The sequence below is a fragment of the Ambystoma mexicanum genome, chromosome 14 (genome assembly GCF_040938575.1).
Source record: "Ambystoma mexicanum isolate Mex_15411 chromosome 14, UKY_AmexF1_1, whole genome shotgun sequence".
Classification (NCBI taxonomy): Eukaryota; Metazoa; Chordata; class Amphibia; order Caudata; family Ambystomatidae; genus Ambystoma; species Ambystoma mexicanum.
This window is the reverse complement of record NC_090940.1, coordinates 544255331-544276001: the sequence shown is the minus strand read 5'-3', so window position 1 is coordinate 544276001 and position 20671 is coordinate 544255331. Positions and strand designations below refer to the sequence as shown.

General features: G+C 47.8%; 1 protein-coding gene across 3 annotated transcripts in view; it reads left to right on the top strand.

Annotated features, from left to right (window-relative positions):
• The window catches only part of TC2N (tandem C2 domains, nuclear), a 305672-nt gene that overhangs the window by 19877 nt on the left and 265124 nt on the right, over positions 1 to 20671 (top strand). The gene's annotated exons all lie outside the window — the stretch shown is intronic.

Below are 20671 nucleotides of genomic sequence, written 5' to 3'. Positions count from 1 at the left end.
GGCCTCCAAAGGTTCTTGAGTCGGGTTGCATGTGTTACAAACACATATTCACTATGTTACCTGGTTTCTGGCAAGATAGCTCAGTGAGTTAAGTGCTAAGCCCAGACATCTGCACTCCTGTTGTAGGACAGGGGTCCAAATAGCAGCCGGGCGGGCGTGGCACTCTATCCCTTCAAGGTTAATAAATAGCGTACCATAACATTGGGAAATAACAGCACCTATTAATACAGCGCTTCGAAGCCACGAAGAGCTACATACAAATGGGGTATTATTATGAGCAAATTCATTAAAATGAATGAGCAGCACAGAAGCTGATGAAATGAGGGCCAGGGTGTGAGACTCCATTTAAGACAATGGGACTCATTTTCTAGGGAGTGCGAAGAGCGCAACGTAAGTGAGAGAAGGTGGTTATCAAATTCGCTGATTGCATTCATGCAGAGAGATGCTGACCGCAAACATCAATGCGCAAGAGGAACAGCCACGCTCTGAAAAGTCCACATGCGCACTGTCGCATGATGGGCCTGCTGATAAGGTTAGGATGGGCCTGAGTGTGTAGCTTCCTTTCCTAGTGCAAAGGTCTGAGGTGGCGTGTCAGCAACTTGTTGGGGTACGCGTGGCTTTATGGTGAGCTGGTTAAGCCATTTTTGATCTACGCTCGCAGGACTCCCTTTTTGCCCTCAACACATAGTATTTAAAATGCACAATTTGGATCACATTTTATCAAAAGCCTCCCCCTTGGGCACTCCTCGCACAGTCTGTCCCAAACGGAATCCAAGATATAAGTATAGCGGGGGTGGGGGTGCTGACGTGCGAGTGCCTTGCAGGCAGGTGGGCTGGTAGTACAATGCTCAGAGTAAAATTCATGCCGCAAAATGACACTCTTCCAGAAATCCAGAACCCTACCCAATAGGAATATGCCCTTCTAATTTCTCCATAAGTTTAAACTGGCATGATTTCGGTGGCTCCCCCGTGTAATTCTTTTCTTGGCTTTGTCAGATTCCATGCACTTATTAGTTGTTTCCTATAGAGAACCCCGGAGGGGGCTGTGGCAGCTTCCCAGCCAATCAGAGGCTCAGAACGGCGGCTTCACCACACAGTGAAACCCCTGCTCCGATTATCCTCTTCCCTCACCGGGAATCAGGTAAGCGCGCTCCAACGCGTGCCCTTCCCCTACCCCCCTTTTCCACATCTCCAATCCCCCCCCCCCAACCCATGCCCCACTTGCCTGGCGTTGCCCGCTCCCTCACCGGTGCCGGGAACACTAGTGTTCCCGGCACATCCCCGATGCGGCAAGGGCCACCATGGAAAGTGAGAAGGGACTACTTGCCGTGCCTTCTCCCCGATCCATGGTGGCCATCTGGTTTTGTAGTTTTTTTCAAGTTGAGAAACGGCAAACAAGCTATCTCTCAACTTGAAAAAAACCCAGCTATTAGTATCCCAGTACAACGTGCCGGGATACTCATGGCAACAAGCGCCTGTAAGGGGGCATTACCAGGGCAGGTACTGGCCTGGGGAATTACACGGCCCGGTAATGCCCCCGTCAACGGGGCTTATTGCTTAAATATATGCAGGCATCTCCTTCTTGACTGTTAGTACCTGGCATGGTTTCGCTCAGAGGTCTGCAACCTGTGGCACTCTGGATATTTTGGACTACAATTCCCATGATCCTATTCCACTCACCTAGCGAGTTAGGGCTGATGGGAGGTGCAGTCCATAACACCTGTAGAGCCAAAGGCAGTGGAGAAACTTTACTGAAAATGTTGGGGGGGACATGACCTCTGAAGAAAAGGTGCCCCATTGAAATGAATGGGGACAAAATAGTGTGCCATGAAAGTTGGGGGGACAAACACCCCCGTCCCCCCCTAAAATTACGCCCATGGCCAAAGGTTGCAGACCCATGGCATTGGTGTGCCAGCATGCCCATAGTGATGACTGGCATGAGTCCATTAAAACATAACAGGCAGAAGACATGGTAGGGATAAAAGGAAATGCTGGGTGCTGAGTGAAGCTGTATGTTTTGGGTGAAATGACCTGCATTGTATTTATTTTATGACAAAGTTTTATTGGAAGTGTATAGAAATTGTAAACCAATTATCGGAAGGGTCGTTTTTAAAAGTGATTTTAGGAGCAGAGTCTTAGATATTAGTTACTTCTTTGGTTACATTTTTAATGGTGCTGTGTAATGAGATATAGAGTGACCTAACAATGGAGGCAGCAATAAGCTAATATGATGTGGTTGATTGTATATCGCTTATTCTATGTATGTTTTTATGTACTTATATTTTGTAATGTGTTCTAATATGTGTTGTATGTACAAAACAATAAAAAAATTTAAAAAAATAAGAAAAATTGTGAATCTTATGTAGCACTGCATGTCAGTTTCCTCCCGTTTCAAAGCACTATAAGAAAAGGTCATGTTATTATCATCCGCTTTAATAGGACTCAATGTATTGACCTCCGAAGAACGAAGGGCTGCTGAGTACGCTCTTTCGAACTTATGACGTGCAGGTTTTCCCCATGCTGGAGATGAGCGCTTAACCTGTGAGCTATCCACCCAGACCGCCCTAGAAGCAGGAGTTTGAAAACTTTGGCTCTACAGATGTGGTGGGCTGCGACTCCCATAATCCCTCACTATTTACTGTACTGGCTAGGGCTGATGGGAGTTTTAGTCCAAAACATCTGGAGAGCGAAAGGTTGCAGACCACAGCCCTAGAGGTAGTAAGGGTGACTGGTGTAGGTGGCTTGTGAGTGCAGTGATGGCTAGAAAGCAGTGGTAGGGTTTGATGGGAAGTGCAGCTCTTAATATAATGCTGTTTTAGGCATGAGGGGAATGGAAACCGCGCAGAATTCAAGAGCAGAGGTGATATGGGAATGTGAGGTGATTAAGGAGTGAAGTGCTCCCTTCCATGCACTTCTCCCCCTCCCCTCTCCCATGCACTTGCACGTTCTCAATGTCACTGGGCCTAGTAATATCGTTTTTGTTTCTCCTCTGTTGCCCTCCCTTGCTTTGTCGCGCTCTGAAACACTTGTGCACGAGCGTGATAGAAATAAAATATCAATATCAATAGCTATTATGCATTGAGAAGAGGGAAAGGGTGCCATTGCACCCCAGATCCACTGGAGGCGCAGTGGAACATCTCAGATGTGTCGGTGGTAGGTGGACGGGGACAGTACTTGGAATCAGGGTTGTACTTGCCTACAGTGTACTCTGGAGATTTCCCGGTGGGCCTTTGCACCCTGGGCCTCTTTGTATTTAATTTTCACATTCTCTGATAGTAAACGGGTTGGGCTTGCTTAAAATGTGTAGTATGGGGCCACTTTGAAAATAATTACCAGGGCCTCTTTTGGTTCCCAGTCCACCCCTGCTTGGAATTCCGATGTAGTGCTGAGAAGCGAATGGCGCTAGATGGAACAGGCATGGAGTATTGGGGGGCGCTTGAAGGAGATCAGTGGATGAGTCTTTGAGGGGGAGGGGGGGTTGGCGGGGCCTATTCTCACTTTCTGCGTGCTCTTTAAGTGATCGGTTGAAAGTTGATGGGGCTGCCTCGTGTACCGAGCGTGCACTCGCCGTGCCCCACGCTCCGATAGCTCTTCACTTGCTAACCCCCCCCCCCCCCCTGCATCCGCCAAATCGATTCCCGCAGGAGCTCAGGAGCGGAAGAAAACAGGATCCCTTTTTCCCGACGCGCTGTTTTCTAATTCCCACCGAGGAAGGAAGGGCCCTGCGCCAGAACACATGGGTCAGCTTGGACAATGCACTGCGGCTCCAGGTGTGAGGTGAGGGCCAGCAGCTGCTGCGATTCTTAGAGGCAGTGAACTCTGGGAGCTTCCTGACATGCACCAGCGATTGGCCACTTGCCGACATCGCTCATTTCATCTCACGCTACTCATTTCATCTCACGCTACTCATTTCATCTCACGCCACTCATTTCAGCCCACGCCACTCATTTCATCTCACGCCACTCATTTCAGCCCACGCCACTCATTTCATCTCACACCACTCATTTCAGCCCACGCTACTCATTTCAGCCCACGCCACTCATTTCAGCTCACGCTACTCATTTCATCTCACGCCACTCATTTCAGCCCAAGCCACTCATTTCATCTCACGCCACTCATTTCAGCCCACGCCACTCATTTCAGCCCACGCCACTCATTTCAGCCCACGCTACTCATTTAATCTCACGCCACGCATTTCAGCCCACGTCACTCATTTCATCTCACGCCACTCATTTCAGCCCACGCCACTCATTTCATCTCACGCCACTCATTTCAGCCAACGCCACTCATTTCATTTTACGCCACTCATTTCATCTCAAGCCACGCATTTCAGCCCACGCCACTCATTTCAGCCCACGCCACTCATTTCATCTCACGCCACTCATTTCAGCCCACGCCACTCATTTCAGCCCACGCCACTCATTTCATCTCACGCTACTCATTTCATCTCACGCTACTCATTTCATCTCACGCCACTCATTTCAGCCCACGCCACTCATTTCATCTCACGCTACTCATTTCATCTCACGCCACTCATTTCAGCCCACGACACTCAATTCAATCCCACGCCGCTCATTTAATCTCACGCCACGCATTTCAGCCCACGCCACTCATTTCATTAACGCTAATAGGAATCGACTACTATATGTAGAATTGTGACCTACACAAATGAGCATAACCTGGGACTAAAATGGCACTGGGCCCATAGATGTAAACATCTATGTAAGCCTGTACTAAGAAAGTATTCTGTAACAGGGCCACAATGCCCGAGGGCAGCTGCACGCTTTATAAATGCAAATAAATAAATAAATGATATGATATTGTGAAATCCAGGATTACAATTCCCAGAATGCAAAGTTAAACCCAGGACTTAACTAGCAACTCCCGAATGGAATGGATAATGTTGGCATGTATTGCGGGCCAGTCATGAGACCTGGGGTGTTCGCCAGGCTGCAAGGCCTTCGGAGGTCTATATTGCCTTATTGGTGGCAGACTTCAGAAATGCAAACATACACATAAAATAATACATTTATATGTCCATCAGTGGCCTCTTCACTGTCTAATGTATGGTCTTCTCTATATATGGGCTAAAGTACCCCCTATTGTATGTTATAACGATAGTGCAAGGCCCAGAGGAGTTCCGTGACCAAATAGAGGAACGAGGCCGAAGGCTGCCTTCCTCTATATACAGTGGTCTACATCCTTTGGCTGTCTAGATGTTTAGGACTACAATTCCATTATATCTGGCTATTGATTATGCTGGTTAGGGATGATGGGAGTTATAGTCCGAAACATCTGGAGAGCCGATCTTTGCAGACCATTGCTTGATAAGATGACGGAACTCCAAGGTGACTAGGTATATCCTTTTTACTTACAGTGGGGGAGATTTTATTCCTTATACTATATGGTTATGAACTATCATTCCCCTATTTACACCTGACCTCTTGCTTAATGTAATGTAAGAGATAGGCCACTTGCTTTTGGATAAAAAAATAAAAACATCAAGCTTCCAAAGTGGTGCAGAAAAACAGTTTAACCAGTTTAATAAAACGCATCTGAAATGTTTTGGTGATGTGTTTTAAAATGAGTAGGAACGTGCAGATTCACACTCGCATGTTAAACTGCAGTATACAAAAAATACACTGCCATAAACAGTTCCTTACCAGTTGGGGGAAGTAAAGTGTCACAGAAAGCTAATTTACAAGAAAGGAATTTGAAAAACGTGCCTGGCTTTTAAATCTTCTTTTGGCAAGCTGGAGCAGCAGGCATTGTGATGTCACAACCCCACTGTAATAACTGATTCTAGAGCAGTAGTGACGCCATTTTCTTATTACAGGTCAGTATGATAGGAAGTGATAGGTTATTTATGACAAACTTAATACCCAGAGGTTTCTAAGCGCAGACTGGGGGATCAAACCTGTGTTGCTCTGTGTCGTCTTGCTTCCAAGGAGAGCACGTTGCCGCTGAGCTATCCTCCCGTAGTGATGCCACAACCAGCCTGAAATAAGGACGTTATATCCAGGCTTTTATGTGGGGGTTGCAGGCTGCACAGTGGCGTAGCACAAATTTGGTTGCCCTCTGCGAGCCATCCTGAGGTCACAGAGCAGTCTTTCTAAATCGTTATTTTTTCCTTTTGGAAAAAAGAAAAAGGTCTTTTGACCCCAACCTTCATGGCCTCACAAATCTTGCGAGCCTTGACTTGGACTTGGTTTTAGACCAAAACATCACTATCCCAGATAAAATCTGACTCCTTTACCATGGATTGGTCACTCTTTGATTTGTTTTTAGTCTGGGCTATTAGGTGGCGCTCGCGCCACCTCTATGCAGAAACTTTTTGTATTAGATTAGACATAGGGAGGAATGGCATATGAGGAGCGACACATAGCTTGAAAATGTTGTTTGGTTATCTGCCCACCCATTGACTGTGTAACGCTCACCTGACTCCCACGGGGCGCTGGCCTGGTTCGCGCTGCTGTGACCTCGTCTAAGGTGATGCGCAGGGTTCGGAAGACGGACTGGACCGGGCCCCATATCTGGCTTGTCTGACTCGCAGAAGTATCCTTCTGTAGGTGAGAATAGGGGGTTAACTGTCTGCGGGGTAATGCAATCGGCCTCCCACTTACCCCTCTCACCCTCCTCAAAACCCTTCTGTGCTTCCCCGTAGCATCTCACCTTAGGGTCTGGAAGGACGAGCTCTCCATCCTGCTTCTGATGCAGGGGCGCGTAGGTATCCAGTTACGTCACTGGATTTTCGGATGGGTGAGAACCAAACTTGCTTGGCTTCCAGGTAAGTTTTTCTATAAGTGGTTCCCCTTGTGTCCATGCATTAATGTTCTAATGCTCTAATGCTAGTGTCTTTTTCCCCATAGGGGCCGGGGTACGGAATGCCGGGGAACAGGCACCGACCCGAGGTGAGCGGTGAAATCCTTGTGGAAATCAGATAAGTCTTTAATGAGTGTTTTGGTAATGTCTTTTCATTCACTCATTAACGCTGATGTCTTTTTCCCCTTAGGGGCCGGGGTCCAAAAATGCCTGGATGCGGCGCGGACCCGAAATGAAAAGGGAATGACCCAACAGGTAAGTCTTGACATGGGGTTTTAGCTTCCCTTTTCCCTTCTTTCTCTCACCTTTGTTCTTGTCTTTTTCTCCCTAGGCGCGGGGGCGCGACTGCGAATCCGGATGGTCGATGCTGAACATGGAGGCGCCCTGTAAAGGTCAGTAGAATGCTGCGCTGCAGCGATTGATGCGATGTGCTTTTAAAAATAAATGTCTTCCTTTTCAGGATTGTCGGCGAAATGTCTCTGGGATGCAGATTTAGCAGGTGAGGCCTTTTCCTTCTTCTGTTCTCTTGTTCCCATCCTTTGCAGGTGGTTCAGGATGCTGGCAGGTGTGGCAGAAGTCATGATGCAGGAGCAGACACGGTGAGCGTCCAGCTGCTAGATGCAGAACAACGCGAAGCACGTGTGGCTGATCGGGTGTGGTTTAAATAGCCTTGGAAGAAGTTCCTAGAATGTGTCCTTCCTCCAATCAGGTATGTATCCTTCCCCGACCACGCCCGGGTGGTAAATGAGTCCCACAGGTAAAGTAGTTCCTTTCAGGCCTCAAGGAGGCCGGGGTTCTGCAGCATGGTCTGCATCAGGTAAGTGCACCCAAACACTTTCATAATGAGCCTGGCGCCTATGGCGCCAGGACTGACATTTTCTATGAGCCTGACGCCATAGGCGCCAGGATGCTGTCCAAAGGGCCCCTATAAGGGGTTGCTGGGACCTTCCCCGGGGACTTGATGTCCGCTTTCGGGAATGCAGGGCCTGAGCGGCTCCCCGTGAGCGGGCATCGTGACAGCACTCCCCCCCAAGGCCCCTCCCAAGGTTGTTCCCTCCGGGGGTTTTGGTTTGTTTGGGAAGAGTCGGTGGAATTTCCTGACTAATCGAGGTGCATGCACATGGTCACTGGGTTCCCACGACCTCTCCTGAGGTCCATACCCCTTCCAATCAATTAGGTAGAAAAGCTTTGACCTAAACATTTTTGAATCTAAAATGTTCTTCACTTCGAATTCGGGTTCCCCATCTATTTGAATAGGTTCTGGAGGTTTGAGGAGTCCGGTTCCGGGGACCACTGGTTTCAGAAGTGACACATGAAAAACAGGGTGAATTCGCATATTAGCTGGTAAATCAAGTTTAACCGCTACTGGGTTAATTATTGCCGTAATAGAATAAGGTCCCAGATATTTTGGGTTAAAAGTTCGAGGCCCTTTGAGCGGTAAATGTCTGGTAGCTAACCACACTTGATCCCCAATCTGATACGGAGGTGCTTCACTCCGATGTAGGTCAGCATTCTCCTTGTATTTTCTCTTGGCTTGTTGTAAATGCGTGGTTGCCTCTTTGAAGGCTCGGGTAATGGTAGAATGCAGATGTTCTACTGCGGGCATTCCGAGGTTCTGAGGTGAGTCGAGGTTTGAGGTTCGAGGGTGATGTCCAAACAAGGTATAAAAAGGACTATGGCCAGTTCCAGAGTGTACCGAATTATTATATGCTTATTCGGCTATCCAAAGAATGTCTTTCCAGTTGCTTTCAGATTGCTGTAACATACACCGTAAGTACTGCTCAAGGGTCTGATTTGTCCTCTCGGTCTGACCATCGGTCTGAGGGTGGTGACTGGTCGATAATCTTACGTCGATTTGTGCCATTTGACAACATTTGCGCCAGAAGTGGGAAATGAATTGGCTTCCCCGGTCAGAGATTAGTATAGATGGGAATCCATGTAGCCGAACAATATTTTCGAGGAATACTTTGGCTAGGACAGAAGCTGAAGGTAAACCTTTCAAAGGAATGAAGTGGGCCATTTTGGAAAACAAATCCACAATTACCAGAATGGTATTATATCCCGAACAAGGAGGCAAGTCCGTCATAAAATCCATTGATAGGGTGTGCCAGGGTGCTGGCGGTATGTCTAGAGGTTGAAGGAGACCGGCTGGTCTTTTCTTTTGACCTTTATTTTGGGCGCAAACACCACAGGACATCACAAAAGATCTAACATCTTTTCGCCAAGAGGGCCACCAGAATTGTCGTTTCACCTTTTCCATTGTCTTGGCAATACCGGGGTGTCCCTCTATTAATGTATCATGATAACCTGAAATAACTAGTTCGTGTAAATCCTTGTGCGGCAGGAATAAGCGTCCTTGGTAATAAGGTAAACCATTATCTATGGTAAAGTCTGATCCCTTTTGTATCCAATCCTGTAGGACTGTAGGGTCCAGGAGTTGTTTCACTCTGACTTGAATGTCTTCAAGCGTCTGTAACGAAGTCATGCCTAGAATTCTCTGTTCGGGAATTATTGGTACGGGTTCTGAGTTTGTATCAGATTCTCCCATTCCAATTTGGGATAAGGCATCTGCTTTGCCGTTCTTGCAGCCAGGTCGATAGGTAATCACGAAATCAAATTCAGCGAAAAACAAAGCCCATCGGAGCTGCCGTGATGACTGAGCCATGGCGGTTTTCAAATACTGTAAATTCCGGTGATCAGTGATCACCGTGATGGTATGTCGAGCGCCAAGCAGGTAATGCCGCCAGGCTTTGAAAGCGGACTTTATGGCTAACAGTTCTTTGTCAGTGATTGCGTAATTAATCTCTGGTGCCGAGAATTTTCTGGACCAAAATGCTACGGGATGCAGTTGGTTGGTTTCAGGATCTCTTTGAGACAGAACTGCTCCCATGGCTAGGCTGGATGCATCAGTTTCGACGACATACGGGAGATCTGGACGTGGGTGTTTCAAAATAGGTGCGGAGGTAAACTTAGCTTTTAAATCCTGGAAGGCCTGCTCGGCTTCTTCAGACCATTCAAAACGTTTATTTTTCCTCAAGAGTGCACTAATGGGTTGTACTATGCGTGAAAATTCCGGGATAAACCTGCGATAGAAATTGGCAAAGCCGAGCATGCTTTGAACCCCTTTTACAGAGCTAGGTGATGGCCATTTGAGGATGGCATCCACTTTTCTTGAGTCCATTCGGACTCCTTTGGGTGTCAGGATGAAACCGAGAAACTCAACTTCTATGGTATGGAAAACACATTTCTCCAGTTTAGCAAATAGTTTGTGTTGGCGCAGTTTTTCCAGAACTGCCCTAACGTGTTTTCTGTGATCAGATTCCGAAGAGGAGTACACTAGAATGTCATCGATATAGACGACAACACAAACATCGATGAGTTCCCGAAGGACATCATTCATGAAGAATTGGAAGGCAGCAGGCGCATTGCACAACCCGAAAGGCATTACCTGGTATTCGAATAATCCATATTTTGTACGGAAGGCTGTTTTCCATTCGTCGCCTTCTTTTACTCGCACCAGATGATATACCCCCCGGAGATCTAACTTGGTGTATATGCAAGCGTCCTTCACCTGGTCAAGGAGTTCAGGAATCAGAGGCAGAGGATAACGGTTTTTAACCGTTATCTGGTTCAATGCACGGTAATCGATACAAGTTCTAAGGTCGCCTTCTTTTTTAGGCACGAAGAACAAAGCCAAGGATGCCGGGGACTTTGACGGGCGAATAAAACCATTGGCGAGGTATTGATCCAAATATTGTCTCAAATGCAGGTTCTCAGGTTCGGTAAGGGCATAAATCCTGCTACAAGGGGGTTGTGCACCGGGCACCAGATCGATTTGGCAATCGTACGATCGGTGAGGAGGTAACGTGTTGGCCTGTTCCTTTTGGAAGACGTCCTGAAAGTCCTGGTATTCCGGAGGTAATTGCATGGAGGCAGAGGTTACAGATGCTAGATTAATCTCTAGGTTTTCTGGGTAGCATGTTTGTGCACAATCCGGGAAGGTTATTCTCTTAGCTCGCCAATCAATTCGAGGATTATGTGTCTCTAACCAAGGAATTCCAAGAATAACCTGAAACTGTGGAGCCTTGATTACATCAAACACAACTGCCTCCCGATGGCCGTCAGGACCAATAAGAGTCACCCCAGTAGTGGAATGTGTTACCGGTCCAGAGGCAATTTCAGTTCCATCGACTGTGGTGATGACATCTTTGCTGGTTTTAGGACAGAGAGGGAGGTTAATCCTAGAGGCCAATTCACGATCCACATAGTTTCCAATAGCCCCACTATCGATGTATGCCTTTATTGCATGCAACCGCTTAGGCTTTTCTGGATCTACGAGAACCATTGGCACAATGAAATGCGAGGTCTGAGAGTTAGTTTTCAAGCTCGGCAAGCGGACCCCTACGCTTGTCGGGCTGAGTCGTTTCCCGAAACAGAGTCTTCATGGTTTTTATCAGCGGCTCCTACCGCTTTTCGGGGCGGTTTTGCCGGGCAATCTCGTAGAAAGTGTCCAGAGTTCCCACAATAAAGACATAATTTTAACTGCCGCCTCCTTTCACGTTCCTTTTGAGTTAAGGGTTCTTTAACCCCTCTAATTTGCATAGGCTCAGAGACATCAACTCCCATGGGGTTAGCGTGGGTCTTGACCAACACCTGGGTCTCAAACCTGGACCGATCTGTTTTTCTGTTTTGAAGTCTGTGATCCAATTGGACCACTAAGTCTATATATTCTGTGCATTCTTGGGGCGGATTTACAACTTTGGCCAAGACATCTTTAAGTTCTCCGCGTAGACCTCGATAAAATAACGTGACTCTTTTATCCTCTGGCCATCCCGTTTCCACAATTAGTCTATTAAAGGTTGCAATATAGGATAGGAGGTCCTGATTGCCCTGTCGCAGGGATAGAAGTTCGTCATCCAGAGCCTGCCCCTGAGAGTGTCGAGCAAATAACCTTTCCATGCTTGCTTGAAATCCTTGAAAATCACGGAGAATCGGGTCATCTTGAGTAACCAGTGGAACTGACCAATCGGCAGCGCAGCCGCTGAGATATGACAATATAAAGGCTACTTTGGTCTGATCATTAGGGAAGGCCCCAGGTCTGCATAGGAAGTGCAAACGACACTGATTCATGAATACGGCGAATCGTTTGGGGTCCCCAGCAAAGCATTCAGGTGGGGCCAGCGGCATGTTTCCAGGTAGATTAATCTGCACAGGGTTACTGGGAACCACAGGAGCGGGGTTCCCTCCGGAACAGGGTAGAGGAGTTTGTCCAGCTTGACCTTGCAAAAGCTGTCTGGCCAGGTCATCAGTTCTTTCCTTTGATATTATTTATTCCCTCTTGAGGGCATTAGTCTCTTGACGAGCGGCATGTACTTCGGCCCGTAATTCCCCCAGTAATTGGGCCAACTGATCAGTCTCAGAAGATTCCATAGCGCCTGGGTGGGAATTTGTAGGAAGGCTTCGCGTTCTGTAACGCTCACCTGACTCCCACGGGGGCGCTGGCCTGGTTCGCGCTGCTGTGACCTCGTCTAAGGTGATGCGCAGGGTTCGGAAGACGGACTGGACCGGGCCCCAGATCTGGCTTGTCTGACTCGCAGAAGTATCCTTCTGTAGGTGAGAATAGGGGGTTAACTGTCTGCGGGGTAATGCAATCGGCCTCCCACTTACCCCTCTCACCCTCCTCAAAACCCTTCTGTGCTTCCCCGTAGCGTCTCGCCTTAGGGTCTGGAAGGACGAGCTCTCCATCCTGCTTCTGATGCAGGGGCGCGTTGGTATCCAGTTACGTCACTGGATTTTCAGGATGGGTGAGAACCAAACTTGCTTGGCTTCCAGGTAAGTTTTTCTATAAGTGGTTCCCCTTGTGTCCATGCATTAATGTTCTAATGCTCTAATGCTAGTGTCTTTTTCCCCGTAGGGGCCGGGGTACGGAATGCCGGGGAACAGGCACCGACCCGAGGTGAGCGGCGAAATCCTTGTGGAAATCAGGTAAGTCTTTAATGAGTGTTTTGGTAATGTCTTTTCATTCACTCATTAACGCTGATGTCTTTTTCCCCTTAGGGGCCGGGGTCCGAAAATGCCTGGATGCGGCGCGGACCCGAAATGAAAAGGGAATGACCCAATAGGTAAGTCTTGACATGGGGTTTTAGCTTCCCTTTTCCCTTCTTTCTCTCACCTTTGTTCTTGTCTTTTTCTCCCTAGGCGCGGGGGCGCGACTGCGAATCCGGATGGTCGCTGCTGAACATGGAGGCGCCCTGTAAAGGTGAGTAGAATGCGGCACTGCAGCGATCGATGCGATGTGCTTTTAAAAATAAATGTCTTCCTTTTCAGGATTGTCGGCGAAATGTCTCTGGGATGCAGATTTAGCAGGTGAGGCCTTTTCCTTCTTCTGTTCTCTTGTTCCCTTCCTTTGCAGGTGGTTCAGGATGCTGGCAGGTGTGGCAGAAGTCAAGATGCAGGAGCAGACACTGTGAGCGTCCAGCTGCTAGATGCAGAACAACGCGAAGCACGTGTGGCTGATCGGGTGTGGTTTAAATAGCCTTGGAAGAAGTTCCTAGAATGTGTCCTTCCTCCAATCAGGTATGTATCCTTCCCCGACCACGCCCGGGTGGTAAATGAGCCCCACAGGTAAAGTAGTTCCTTTCAGGCCTCAAGGAGGCCGGGGTTCTGCAGCATGGTCTGCATCAGGTAAGTGCACCCAAACACTTTCATAATGAGCCTGGCGCCTATGGCGCCAGGCTGACATTTTCTATGAGCCTGGCGCCATAGGCGCCAGGACGCTGTCCAAAGGGCCCCTATAAGGGGTTGCTGGGACCTTCCCCGGGGACTTGATGTCCACTTTCGGGGACGCAGGGCCTGAGCCGGCTCCCTGGGAGCGGGCATCGTGACAGACTGCCCATGGCCATACTAATCCCTAAGACCATTCCCACCCATTCCTACCCCGCCCAGCCCAAAACACCTCCTCATGAGAACTGTTTGAGCACGCTTTAATCAAGCCTTGCCATCAAAATTGCACTCAAAGTGCCTGCCAGTGTTTGTCCACAGCAGTCTGAGCGTTAGACTTATTTGGAGCTTGTTAACGTGCTACTGATGTAATAAAAATGTCTTAACCATGTATGCCCTCAGCCACACGATTTATAAGCACTATGCATGTCCTTCACTGAAGTCCTGTTAAAAACAAGCATTGGCAAAGCCAACCGTTTTGTCTTGTGTATACGTTTTAGGCATTTGCTGTGCACTGCTATTATATGGCCAGGTATGGCCATTTGATGCCAATAGGGCAGTGCCTGGCAAGTACCTTTGCCATGCCTAGACAAAAGCACAAACTGTTGGCATTGCCAATGCTTGTTATCTTTATTTTCAGATCACAGTAAACTGCACCTTTTTCCTCACTTATTTTTTCTACTTCAGAAATTTAAAATCTGGTAGTTCTAATTTCTGCAAACTTTACATTACTCTCAGTGTCTAGGAGTGTGTTGACAGCCATCTGTTTTCTTCGTTTACTGCTGTTACTCAAATCCTTGATCTGATTTGTCCCAGGACATAGTACAAACAGAGGTTTGGTATCAAATGTGCCAAACCGCCGGTTCATTTCAGAATGTGCATTATTAAAAGAGAAATGCAGGCCTTCGGAACACCAATGCTTCTCTTCTCTCTCTGCTGAAGAAAGGTGGTCCAGGCTCAAAATAAGATCACAATGCAGCCGTTCTATCGGCTACAAAGCTGTTTTATACTAAGCTGGTTGATTAGCGGAAAGCGTCACTAGGGAAGTAAGGACATGTGCAGACTTGAACTCCGCTGGTGCAGGAAGAAAATAACCAGAAGGCAGGCTTTCTCGGACTATGCCTCAAGACTCTGGAACCTCGTCCTCATCAACATCAGACTCTCCCCATCGCTTCTACAGTTCAGGAAAGAGCCCAAGACCCTTCTCTTCAAGAAATGACTCCACTCTAACACCCAGGTCCACAAACCCTCCAATCCCCACCCTACCTGAGACCCTGAGATCTGCTCATCACTGTTTCCTCCCCTGATTGCTTGTAGATCCTAATTGCCCAACACCCCTGTTACCTCCCAGCTCCCCTTTTCTCTGCTTCCCTCACTGTGTTCTGCCCCCTATGACTGTAAAGTGGTCCATTGCTTCCAGAAGCTAGATCCGCGCTCAATAAATATGATAAGAATAATAATGATAAAAGGAGCTCTCCAGTCTCCCAACCACCATTCACTCTCTTGTGGATCCACAACGGTTTTGGCTACAACTCCTCTTGTCCTTCTTCCCCGTAGTCCTTCCCATTAGAAATAAGATTATAGCTACACTTTCCATGTCTTCAGCCCGCCGGCATATCCACTTTTCAAGCCGGGGGTCTCAAGGGCATCCCCCGATTCCGAATCAGATTTTTCTCGTTTCAAACTCTTCGGCTCTCTTTCATTGTTTAGAGTGATTTCCCCTGGGAAGTTTCCCATCGCCCCAGGATCCTTGTTCCGCCAATTGTTTAAAAGTGTGTTTACTATCCATTTTACCTGGGCTACTGTCCCTTGTTAATAAATCATTAGACGAACACTTGTGTTAACCCTAGTTTTTGTAATTGCAGCTTTATTGAGCAAAGTTTCTGCTGATCCTTCTTTGTCAGGCATCTGTCGCTAGTGGGTCACATTTTCGAAAAGATCATAACCCAAGTGCTCTACAATCATTTCAAAGCTGGTCAATTTCCTTACGATTTAGAATCTGGTTTCTGACTGCGCCAAGCGACTGAGACCACCATCTTGGACATTTATGAGCAACCTCTTAGGCAAGGAGACAAGGTCAAGCAAATGGTGCTGTTCCTACTTGACCTCTCAGCTACATTTGATACCATTGCCCATCAGAGCTTGTCCATCGCCTCAACAGCTGGTTCAGTCTATCAGGTCCTCCCCTGTCCTGTATAACATCTTTTTGTTTTGTCGGACAAGGTACAGCAGGCCAAGCTTGGTGAGCACTGGCCCAAGGTTACTCCTGCTCCCTGCTGGACAGATTGAGAGGTATGACCTGGGTTTTCAAGCGATTTCTGTTAATAGACAAATGGTGATCAATCTCAATCTAGCGATAGGGACTGCTGCCAGAATGGTTTACAGTCTGATCCATCTGCAGGGTTGGATGGTGGGCAATTGGCTCTGGCTCAAAGCAGGAAAGACAGAAATCATGCCTTTTTGGCTATCTCGATATTCCATCCACCCACAAAATCCCACTCTCCCTCAGCCTTTATGGTGTATTTTCAATCCCGTTCCCCCCTGCCCATTTCCAACGTCTACTGGGACGAGGAAGAGGCGACTAGGTAAGCAGATTATCCATAGGAACAACACTGTGCATGGAGAGGCCTACTACACTCCACCATTAGGCTGTCCCATTAAGAGAGCCAGGCAAGGTCAGGCACTTGACAGCAATCCTGTACACCTGCAGTCTATTAAACACCACTTCAGGATTGACCAGGAGAGATGGGGCCCTAAGGGTCAGGCGTGTCCTATTAATTGGCCCAATGAAGGTCAGGCAAGGGAGGCCAAGGACTCACACCTGAAGCCCCTTAACAGGCCTCAGGTGTATAAAAGGTGGGGCATTCAACAGTGCAGAGCGAAGCAGTTGGGAGAACAGAAGGGAGGCTGCGTGGCTGAGTCCAGCAGGGAGCCATTCTCAGTCCCAAGCCAGAAAAGGAACAGTGGAAGCTGAAGGAGCTGTAGAAGCTGCAGCAGAAGAAAGGCCTTGAGGTATCCAGGGGAGAGCAGGACGCCTGGATGCTGATCCGGTGTGTGAGGAGGGTTTCAGACTTTCAGCGTGGCAAGTCAGCCTGGTCTCCAGGGAGCCGGATAGAGGCGTGCTGAACCCTGCAGCTGTTGGTCACACATTTGCTCGATTCTCTGTGAGGTATCCAGGACCCGGGGGTTTCGGAGGGGCAGGTGGTGAGACCCTGACCTCGACACTGAAGCTGACGAGCTTTCCCTGCAAGCACTGCTCTAACCAGTGAGTTCCTATGACAATGAGAAACTCGGTACGTGTGTCTGCGGCTGGAGCGGGAGCGTTAAAGAAGGGTGCGCGAGCGAGCAAAAGAATAGAAAGAATAGGAAACACTGTGTTTTTAAAAAAAAAAAAGGAAGAAGCAAGGGTGTGCGAGTGACCCAGAAAGAAAATTAAGAGAAAGTTTCAAAGGTGCGAGCGGTTTGAAATAAAAAGGGGAAAGAAACGCGTGCAAGCGGCACGAGGAGAGAAAGACAGTTAACAGTGTGGAAAGACATATAACAGTGTGGATGTGACACGAAAAGGCAGGAGGTGCCAAAGGAAAGCAAGAGATAAGAAAAGGAAAGGCGGAATAAAGGCAGAAGGTGCCGTAGGGATGGGGTAACGGCAAGTCCATGAAAGCAAGACTAAGAGTCTAAAGAGAGGGGGCCATATATCAGAGTAGTCGCGCAGGAGAAGCAATAAAGGCTCTGCGTTCTCGAAAATCTCTGATATTGCCCCACTGTTAGAAAGGAGGAGGTAAACAGCGCCACTTAAGAGGTGGAAAAAGGGGGAGCTACACTGAGGGTGAAGTGGGAGCAAAATCCCCAAAGTGAAAGAAAGGCTGTACTACTTCAAAAAGAAGGAACAGTATTTTGAGAGGTACATCCTGACAAGTGGAACTTTGGTGTTTTACGAAGTTTTGTGTTTAGTGAACTTTTACTTTGAAACAAGAGGGGCCTACGCTTGGGGAAGGAACCCTGAGGGGCCGAAAGAAACAGAGCTCCTTTACACACACCCAACCTCTTTATTATCTGGAGCACAACATAGTAAGATGTTCTTGCTTTGCCTCTTGCCAGTCAGGCTAAACAGGCCAGCAGTCCAGCCATACATGCATAAGTCTACTGAGCTTCTCCCATCCACTGATTATTTCCGTTCTGAAAGTGAAGATCCCAGGTCGGACTAATTATGGTTGATTTCCGAGTACAGTCTGCATCGATCAATACCTTTATCCACTGTGCCTTTAATAAATAAGGCCAAATGCAAGAAAAGCGATCTACCCTGCTTCACCTCAGAAGTCAAGAATGTAGAGTCTGAAATGAAATGCCGGGAAACCAAAACTGCTATCACAATCTACTCCAGGACCGGGCTTCGAACCCGTTTTGCTTTAGTAGCCCTGCTTGCAAGAGAAAAGCATTGCCCCTGACATATCCTCTTTGCCCAACGTGTACCTTATCTGCAAATGAAATGCAGGTAGGACTAGTTGCACAAAAAAGCAATTGTAGGCAATAGGGGGGCACTGCGCGTCACCATGGTGGTCCTAAAAACCTCAAATCTGGTCTGAATGGTAACCGGGGCACTGAGCTGGATCTTGGCCGAGGCAACATGTATTCCTGCACCTGCCCTGAATACAGGGGGAGGGGCTTTAATATTGGTAAATTCGGCTTCCCTTCACTTTCACATTGCCAATATCTGTGTGTCTTGGGTTCTTGCTCAAGTAGCTTTCTGAAAACCTTCTATGCCCTCAGCCAATCTAATTCCAACTTTGGCAATTGAGAGCAATGCCACCATGTTGGCCACACTCATCACACACGGACTTAGCCAATTAATTCTGGTAGGTGACTTTCCACCTTCCACGGCATCCACCCCTATAACATGACCTAAATCTTCAGCGGGGAAAGGAGCAACCAATTGATCTGGTGGAATCTGGCAATTTGCAACCACTTCCGAATCATCCTCTTGCCAAACATATGAAGCGATGTAATGCCACCAACTCTATCCACCCCGGCTTCCAAATGCCATCAACTCTATCCACCTCGGCTTCCAAATGCCATCAACTCTATCCACCCCGGCTTCCAAAAGCCATCAATTATATCCATCCAGACTTCCAAATGCCATCAACTCTATCCACCCCGGCTTCCAAAAGCCATTAATTATATCCATCCAGACTTCCAAATGCCATAAACTCTATCCACCCTGGCTTCCAAATGCCATCAACTCTATCCACCCAGGGTTCCGAATGCCATAAACTCTATCCACCCTGGCTTCCAAATGCCATAAACTCTATCCACCCTGGCTTCCAAATGCCATCAATTATATCCATCCAGACTTCCAAATGCCATAAACTCTATCCACCCTGGCTTCCAAATGCCATCAACTCTATCCACCCAGGGTTCTGAATGCCATCAACTCTATCCACCCAGGAAAAGGGTGCCAATAATGCCCAATCTGTGCTTATATTCTGAAATCACTGGATCAAGGAACTGTCTCGTAACTTAACTCTTTTTTTAAATATTTATACTGTTTATTCTATGAAATCTTGTGTCAACAGGCACATGTGTTTTTTCTGGAGATAGCGACCAGTTGTTTGTCTATCTCCGATGCTGCCAAACCAACTTGACGCTCTCGACAATTGCTTCCAATCTAGATGCCACAGTGTCCTCTTCAGCTCACCCCGTCGACAGCATAGCTACTGGAACTGTGAGCCTCTGAGAATTGGGCTATCCTTACATCGTCCCCTTTTCTCCTCGAGTGCTCCTTGCTTCCCGCTGGTTGGGAATCCAGGTGTCCCGTCTGACCCAGACCCTTTCTTTATCCCAGATCCCAGCGGTTACTGCCTAGAGGAGACCTATCCTGAGCTGTCTTCCGACTGCTGCTTGGCCCATCGCCATGGGCACTTGTGGTAATTTGGGTTTTGATTACACTGATATTTAATGTGGAAGGCATCCTCGGAAAATGCTGGATTGTATCCAAGGTTTGGTGGGTAAAAAGTGGACATGGGTTGTTTGACCTAAAAAACTTGACCTACTACCGATTTGACCTAATTTTTTGGGTTGAATGTATTTTGACCTAATGCCGGGGGAGATCCTTCTCCCGCCCCAACCCCCCCCCCTCAACCTATTCCCTTACCCCACCCCACAACTATTTTTTAATTAAAATATACCATTTGACCTACCAAATCCAACCAAAAAGATGCGGACAAATCGGAATAAGTCAAGTTGGCATTAGATCAGCTATGCCAATACCAAAAAAGCGAGATCCTGTATATGCCTTCAGAGGATCTCGTGATTGCCCGCCAGCAGCAGAAATAGAAAGTGCAAAGCCCAATCTACCTAGTTAACCCTTTCCTCCCAGGTAGACCTTCACAATCCATGTCCGCGACGTCTCTGGCTCTAGACTCCAAGCTATTTACTAGATAAGGGCAACTTGGAATGTGGTCTCATATGAGTAAGAAGTGAAACCTCCACTACCCGCTTCCTCTAAACACTTAATTCCTTTCTTTCTTTTCTTCCCCATTTCCTCCACACCTGCTTTTCTTTTGGTTGATCCCATGACAGGCGGGTGAGGGGGTCCAAAGCGAACTGGAGATGCCATTGTGAGGTACCAAAACAAGTGTGATTGTGCTGCACACACCGGGGCATGAGCCATCGTGAAAACCAGGGTATGACCCATCTCCTTAAACACACTGAGGGCAGTGGGCTTGAGAAGTGCACGTCCTGGCCATGCCATTCTGGGCCTGTCTCTCGTAGGGTTGTAACACTGAGTTGCGGTTCAAACGGTGTTAGAAGGCAAACTGTCCATAAAGCGAAGTCACTCCCAGTTCCCTCGTGGTTGTCTCCGCCTGAGGATTCCCTCATTGCCGGGGATGGTGACAGTGGTTATTCTCAGGATCAGGTGAACGTTCATTTCTTCCCTGTCAGTCTTTAGTAATATCAGGCTGCCATCATTATAGCACCCCTTTCCAAGGAGACAGTTTCATGGCACTCTTTTCTCTTTCGGTTTGGTCTCATAGGTACCTATCGCAGGTTTTGCTCCTTTTCTTGGACTTCCACTGCCAGGCTTGACCTCTATGTCACCTACGGGTCTTGGGCCCTCAAGGTGCCCTCGGGG